Source organism: Triticum aestivum, chromosome 4B, assembly GCF_018294505.1.
Source record: "Triticum aestivum cultivar Chinese Spring chromosome 4B, IWGSC CS RefSeq v2.1, whole genome shotgun sequence".
Classification (NCBI taxonomy): Eukaryota; Viridiplantae; Streptophyta; class Magnoliopsida; order Poales; family Poaceae; genus Triticum; species Triticum aestivum.
Genome location: NC_057804.1, coordinates 85,454,175 through 85,462,170, shown reverse-complemented (window position 1 = coordinate 85,462,170; position 7,996 = coordinate 85,454,175).

The window sequence follows — 7,996 nt, the reverse complement described above, 5'->3', positions numbered from 1 at the left end:
CCGATCATCACGTGAGATGGAGTAGTTTCCAATGGTGAACATCACTATGTTTATCATATCTACTATATGATTCACGCTCGACCTTTCAGTTTCAGTGTTCCGAGGCCATATCTGCATATGCTAGGCTCGTCAAGTTTAACCTGAGTATTCTGCGTGTGTAAAACTGTCTTACACCCGTTGTATTTGAACGTAGAGCTTATCACACCCGATCATCACGTGGTGTCTCGGCACGAAGAACTTTCGCAACGGTGCATACTCAGGGAGAACACTTATACCTTGAAATTTTGTGAGAGATCATCTTATAATGCTTCCGTCAATCAAAGCAGATTAACATGCATAAAAGATAAACATCACATGCAATCAATATAAGTGATATGATATGGCCATCATCAACTTGTGCCTTTGATCTTCATCACCAAAGCACCGTCTTGATCACCATCGTCACCAGCGCGACACCTTGATCTCCATCGTAGCATCGTTGTCGTCTCGCCAACTATTGCTTCTACGACTATCGCTACCGCTTAGTGATAAAGTAAAGCAATTACAGGGCGATTTCATTCCATACAATAAAATGACAACCATATGGCTCCTGCCAGTTTCCTATAACTCGTTACAAAACATGATCATCTCATGCAATAAAATTTAGCATCCTGTCTTGACCATATCACATCACAACATGCCCTGCAAAAACAAGTTAGACGTCCTCTACTTTGTTGTTGCAAGTTTTACGTGGTTGCTACGGGGTGAGCAAGAACCTTTCTTACCTACGCATCAAAACCACAACAATATTTCGTCAAGTTAGTGTTGTTTTAACCTTCAACAAGGACCGGGCGTAGCCACATTCGGTTCAACTAAAGTTGGAGAAACTGACACCCGCCAGTCACCTATGTGCAAAGCACATCGGTTGAACTAGTATCGCGTAAGCGTACGCGTAATGTGGACCGGGCCGCTTCATCCAACAATACCGCTGAACCAAAGTATGACATGATGGTAAGCAGTATGACTTGTATCGCCCACAACTCACTTGTGTTCTACTCGTGCATATAACATCTACGCATAAACCTGGTTCTGGTACCATTGTTGGGGAACATAGTAATTTCAAAAAATTCCTACGCACACGCAAGATCATGGTGATGCATGGCAACGAGAGTGAGAGTGTATCTTCATACCCTTGAAGATCGCTAAGCGGAAGTGTTTATCAACGCGGTTGATGTAGTCGTACACCTTCACGATCCGCCCCGATCAAGTACCGAACATACGGCACCTCCGCATGTTCAGCTCGATGACATCCTCGCCTTCTTGATCCAGCAAGACGGGCGAAGTAGTAGATGAGTTCCGGCAGCACAACGGCATGGTAACGGTGTTGGTGAAGAACAATCTCTGCAGGGCTTCGCTTAAGCACTACGGAAACTATGACAGAGGATAAACTAGAGGGGACGGAGTTGTCGGCACACGACTTGGTGTTTCTTGATGTGTCTTTGGTGCTAGCCCTGCCCCTCTATTTATATGTTGAGCCCTGGGGTCGAAACTTGGAGTAAAAGCCTCCTCAAAGTCGGTTTTGCCCGAAAGGCAAGAGTCCTACACGGACTCCAAGGCTAGACGCCAGGGTTCCCGGCGTCTACCCCCTAGACGCCAGGGTTCCTAGCGTCTAGCCTCTGGTCTCTGCAAAACTTCCTTTTGCACTTTTCAAAAGCCTCGTGGGCTTTCCCCTTTGGCCCAAATAACGTGTTCTCGTACCCAAACACTTCGGGAAACATCCGGAACCGCTTCTGGTGAATTCCGGAACCCTTCTGGAGATCAAACACTACTATCCCATATATCAAACTTTATCTCCGGACCATTCCGGAGTTCCTCGTCATGTCCATGATCTCATCCGAGACTCCGAACAAGATTCGGTCACCAACGTACATAACTCATATAATTCTATATTGTCAATGAACGTTTAAGCGTGCGGACCCTACGGGTTCGAGAACTATATAGACATGACCAAGACACTTCTCTGGTCAATAACCTATAGCGGTACCTGGATGCCCATATTGGCTCCTACATATTCCATGAAGATCTTTATCGGTCGAACCGCATAACAACATACGTTGTTCCCTTTGTCATCGGTATGTTACTTGCCCGAGATTCGATGATCGGTATCTCAATACCTAGTTCAATCTCGTTACTGGCAAGACTCTTTACTCGTTATGTAATGCATCATCCCGCAACTAACTCATTAGTCACAATCCTTGCAAGGCTTAAAGTGATGTGCATTACCGAAAGGGCCCAGAGATACCTCTCTGACAATCGGAGTGACAAATCCTAATCTCGAAATATGCCAACTCAACAAGTACCCTTGGAGACACCTGTAGAGCACCTTTACAATCACCCAGTTAAGTTGTGACGTTTGGTAGCACACAAAGTGTTCCTTCGGTAAACGGGAGTTGCACAATCTCATAGTCATAGGAACATGTATAAGTCATGAAGAAATCAATAGCAACAAACTAAAATGATCAAGTGCTAAGCTAACGGAATGGGTCAAATCAATCACATCATTCTCCTAATGATGTGATCCCATTTATCAAATGGCAACTCATGCCTATGGTTAGGAAACCTTAACCATCTTTGATCAACGAGCTAGTCAAGTAGAGGCATACTAGTGACACTCTGTATGTCTATGTATTCACACATGTATTATGTTTCCGGTTAATACAATTATAGGATGAATAATAAAAATTTATCATGAAATAAGGAAATAAATAATAACTTTATTATTGCCTCTAGGGCATATTTCCTTCAGTGCGAGCAACGAGCGGCACTGCGCGAAGGTCATCCCGGGCATGAGGGAGATCAGGTCGGTGGCGGACTCGTATTGCTCGGAGAGGCTATTGAGGCAGTGGACCACCATCTCGGCGTCATCAACAGGGGAGCCAAGATCCGCAAGCCCATCAAAGAGAGACTTGACCTTCTGAAGATAGTTGGCCATGCTCATCTCTCCCATCTTGACATCGCTGAGCTCGGCCGTGAGGTGGAGCTGACGATTGATCTTGTGGTCGTTGAAGAGACCGTTGATGTTGTTGGGGAACATAGTAATTTCAAAAAAAATCCTACGCACACGCAAGATCATGGTGATGCATAGCAACGAGAGGGGAGAGTGTTGTCCACGTACCCTCATAGACCATAAGCGGAAGCGTTAGCACAACACGGTTGATGTAGTTGTACGTCTTCACGATCCGACCGATCCAAGAACCGAACGTAGGGCACCTTCGAGTTCAGCACACGTTCAGCTTGATGACGTCCCACGAACGCTGATCCAGCAGAGCTTTGCAGGAGAGTTCCGTCAACACGACGGTGTGATGACAGTGTTGATGATGCTACCGACGTAGGGCTTCTTCTAAGCACCGCTACGATATTACCGAGGTGGAATATGGTGGAGGGGGGCAACGCACACGGATGGGAGAGATCAACAGATCAACTTGTGTGTCTAGAGGTGCCCCCTGCCTCCGTATATAAAGGAGTGGGGGAGGGGGGACGGTCGGCGCTCCTATGGCACGCCCTGGAGGAGTCCTACTCTCACCGGGAGTAGGATTCCCTCCCTTCCAAATAGTAGGAGTAGGAGTCAAGGAAAGGGAAAAGAGAAGAGAAGGAAGGAGGGGGCGCAGCCCCTCCCCCTAGTCCAATTCCGACTAGGCCTTGGGGGGCGCACAGCCTCCCCTCTCTCTTTCTCCTACAGCCCAATAAGGCCCATATACTCCCCAGCGAATTCCCGTAACTCTCCGGTACTCCGAAAAATACCCGAATCACTCGGAACCTTTCCGATGTCCGAATATAGTCGTCCAATATATCGATCTTTACGTCTTGACCATTTCGAGACTCCTCGTCATGTCCCCGATCTCATCCGGGACTCCGAACTACCTTCGGTACATCAAAACACATAACTCATAATATAAATCGTCATCGACCGTTAAGCGTGTGGACCCTACGGGTTTGAGAACTATGTAGACATGACCGAGACACGTCTCCGGTCAATAACCAATAGCGGAACCTGGATGCTCATATTGGCTCCCACATATTCTATGAAGATCTTTATCGGTCAAACCGCATAACAACATACGTTGTTCCGTTTGTCATCGGTATGTTACTTGCCCGAGATTCGATCGTCGGTATCTCAATACCTAGCTCAATCTCGTTACTGGCAAGTCTCTTTACTCCTTCCATAATACATCATCCCGCAACTAACTCATTAGTCACATTGCTTGCAAGGCTTATATTGATGTGCATTATAGAGAGGGCCCAGAGATACCTCTCCGACAATCGGAGTGACAAATCCTAATCTCGAAATACGCCAACTCAACAAGTACCTTCAGAGACACCTGTAGAGCACCTTTATAATCACCCAGTTACGTTGTGACATTTGGTAGCACACAAAGTGTTCCTTCGGTAAACGGGAGTTGCATAATCTCATAGTAATAGGAACATGTATAAGTCATGAAGAAAGCAATAGCAACATACTAAACGATCAAGTGCTAAGCTAACGGAATGGGTCAAGTCAATCACATCATTCTCTAATGATGTGATCTCGTTAATCAAATGACAACTCATGTCCATGGCTAGGAAACTTAACCATCTTTGTTTCAACGAGCTAGTCAAGTAGAGGCATGCTAGTGACACTTTGTTTGGCTATGTATTCACACATGTACTAAGTTTCCGGTTAATACAATTCTAGCATGAATAATAAACATTTATCATGAAATAAGGAAATAAATAATAACTTTATTATTGCCTCTGGGGCATATTTCCTTCAGTCTCCCACTTGCACTAGAGTCAATAATCTAGTTCACATCACCATGTGATTTAACACCAATATTCACATCTGTATGTGATTAACACCCATAGTTCACATCGTCATGTGACTAACACCCGAAGGGTTTACTAGAGTCAATAATATAGTTCACATCGCTATGTGATTATAGCACCCAAAGAGTACTAAGGTGTGATCATGGTTTGCTCGTGAGAGGAGTTTAGTCAATGGGTATGTCTTATTCAGAGTCGTGTGCATTTTGCAAATATTCTATGTCTACAATGCTCTGCACAGAGCTACTCTAGCTAATTGCTCCCACTTTCAATATGTATCCAGATTGAGACTTAGAGTCATCTGGATTGATGTAAAATCTTGCACCGACGTAACTCTTTACGACGAACTCTTTTTATCACCTCCATAACCGAGAAACATTTCCTTAGTCCTCACTAAGGATATTCTTGACCGTTCTTCAGTGATCTACTCCTAGATCAAAACTATACTCCCTTGCCAAATATAGAGCAAGGTATACAATAGGTCTGGTACACAGCATAGCATACAATATAGAACCTTTTACTGAGGCATAGGAAATGACTTTTCATTCTCTTTCTATTTTCTGCCATGGTCGGGTTTTGAGTCTTAATCAACTACACACCTTGCAACACAGGCAAGAACTCCTTCTTTGACTGTTCCATTTTGAAGTACTTCAAAATCTTATCAAGGTATGTACTCATTGAAAAATCTTATCAAGCATATTGATCTATCTCTATAGATCTTGATGCTCAATGCGTAAGCAGCTTCACCGAGGTCTTTCTTTGAAAAATCTCTTATTCAAGTATCCTTTTATGCTATCCAGAATTTATATATCATTTCCAATCAACAATATGGTATCTACATATAGTTTTAGAAATGCTACAGAGCTCCCACTCACTTTCTTGTAAATACAGGTCTTCTCCAAAAGTCTGTATAAAACCATATGCTTTGATCAACTCATCAAAGTGTATATTCCAACTCTGAGATGCTTGCACCAGTCCATAGATGGATTGCTGGAGCTTGCACATTTTGTTAGCACCTTTAGGATTGACAAAACCTTCATGTTGCATCATATATACAACTCTTCTTTAATAAATCCATTAAGGAATGCAGTTTTGACATCCATTTGCCAGATTTCATAAAATGTGGCAATTGCTAACATGATTCGGACAGACTTAAGCATCGATACGAGTGAGAAAATCTCATCGTATTCAACATATTGAACTTGTTGAAAAAAATTGCGACAAGTCGAGCTTTATAGATAGTAACACCACTATCAGCGTCTGTCTTCCTCTTGAAGATCCATTTATTTTCTATGGTTTGCCGATTATCGGGCAAGTCCACCAAAGTCCACACTTTGTTCTAATACATGGATCCCATCTCAGATTTCATGGCCTTCATGACATTTCGCAGAATCTGGGCTCATCATCGCTTCCTCATAGTTCGTAGGTTCATCATGGTCTAGTAACATGACTTCCAGAATAGTGTTACCAATTTACCATACCACTCTGGTGCGGACTGTACTTTGGAAGACCTACGAGGTTCTTTAGTAACTTAATTTGAAGTTTCATGATCATCATCATTAGCTTCCTCACTAATTGGTGTAGGAATCACTGGAACTGATTTCTGTGATGAACTACTTTCCAATTAGAAGGTACAATTACCTTATCAAGCTCTACTTTCCTCCCACTCACTTCTTTCAAGAGAAACTCCTTCTCTAGAAAGGATCCATCTTAGCAACGAATATCTTGCCTTCGGATTGATAGAAGGTGTACCCAATAGTTTCCTTTGGGTATTCTATGAAGACGCACTTCTCCAATTTGGGTTCGAGCTTATCAGGTTCATAAGGCGTCGTCTCAACGGATTTTGATGGTGCCCTATTTAAAGTGAATGCAGCTGTCTCTAATGCATAACCCCAAAATAATAGTGGTAAATCGGTAAGATACATCATAGATCGCACCATATCCAATAAAGTGCGGTTACGACGTTCGGACACACCATTACGATGTGGTGTTCCATGTGGCGTGAGCTGTGAAACTATTCCACATTATTTTAAATGAATGAAAAACTCGTAACTCAAATATTCTCCTCCACGATCAGATCATAGAAACTTTATTTTCTTGTTATGATGATTCTCCACTTCACTCTAAAATTCTTTGAACTTTTTGAATGTTTCAGACTTGTGCTTCATTAAGTAGATATACTCATATCTGCTCAAATCATCTGTGAAGGTCAAAAAATAACGATACCCGCCACGAGCATCAACACACATTGGAGCGCATACATCGGTATGTATTATTTCCAAGAAGTCAGTAGCTCGTTCCATTGTTCCGGAGAACGGAGTTTTTAGTCATCTTGCCCAAAAGGCACGGTTCACAAGCATCAAATGATTCATAACCAAGTGATTCCAAAAGTCCATCTTTATGGAGTTTCTTCATGCGCTTTACACTGATATAACCCAAATGGCAATGCCACAAATAAGTTGCACTATCATTATCAACTTTGCATCTTTTGGCATCAATATCATGAATTTGTGTATCACTACGATCGAGATCCAATAAACTATTTTCATTGGGTGTTTGACCATCGAAGGTTTTATTCATGTAAATAGAACAATTATTATTCTCTGACTTTAAATGAATAACCGTATTGCAATAAACATGATCAAATCATATTAATGCTCAACACAAACGCCAAATAACATTTATTTAGGTTTAACACTAATCTCAAAAATATAGGGAGTGTGCGATGATGATCATATCAATCTTGGAACCACTTCCAACACACATCGTCACTTCACCCTCAACTAGTCTCTGTTTATTCTGTAACTCCTATTTTGAGTTACTAATCTTAGCAACCGAACAAGTATCAAATACCCAGGGGTTACTATAAACACTAGTAAGGTACACATCAATAACCTGTATATCAAATATACCCTTGTTCACTTTGCCATCCTTCTTATCTACCAAATATTCAGGGCATTTCTGCTTCGAGTGACCATTTCCTTTGTAGTACAAGCACTCGGTTTCATGCTTTGGTCCAGCTTTGGGCTTCTTCACGGGAGTGAAAACTTTCTTGCCATTCTACTTGAAATTCCCTTTCTTTCCCTTTGCCCTTTTCTTGAAACTAGTGGTCTTGTCAATCATCAACACTTGATGCTCTTTCTTGATTTCTACCTTC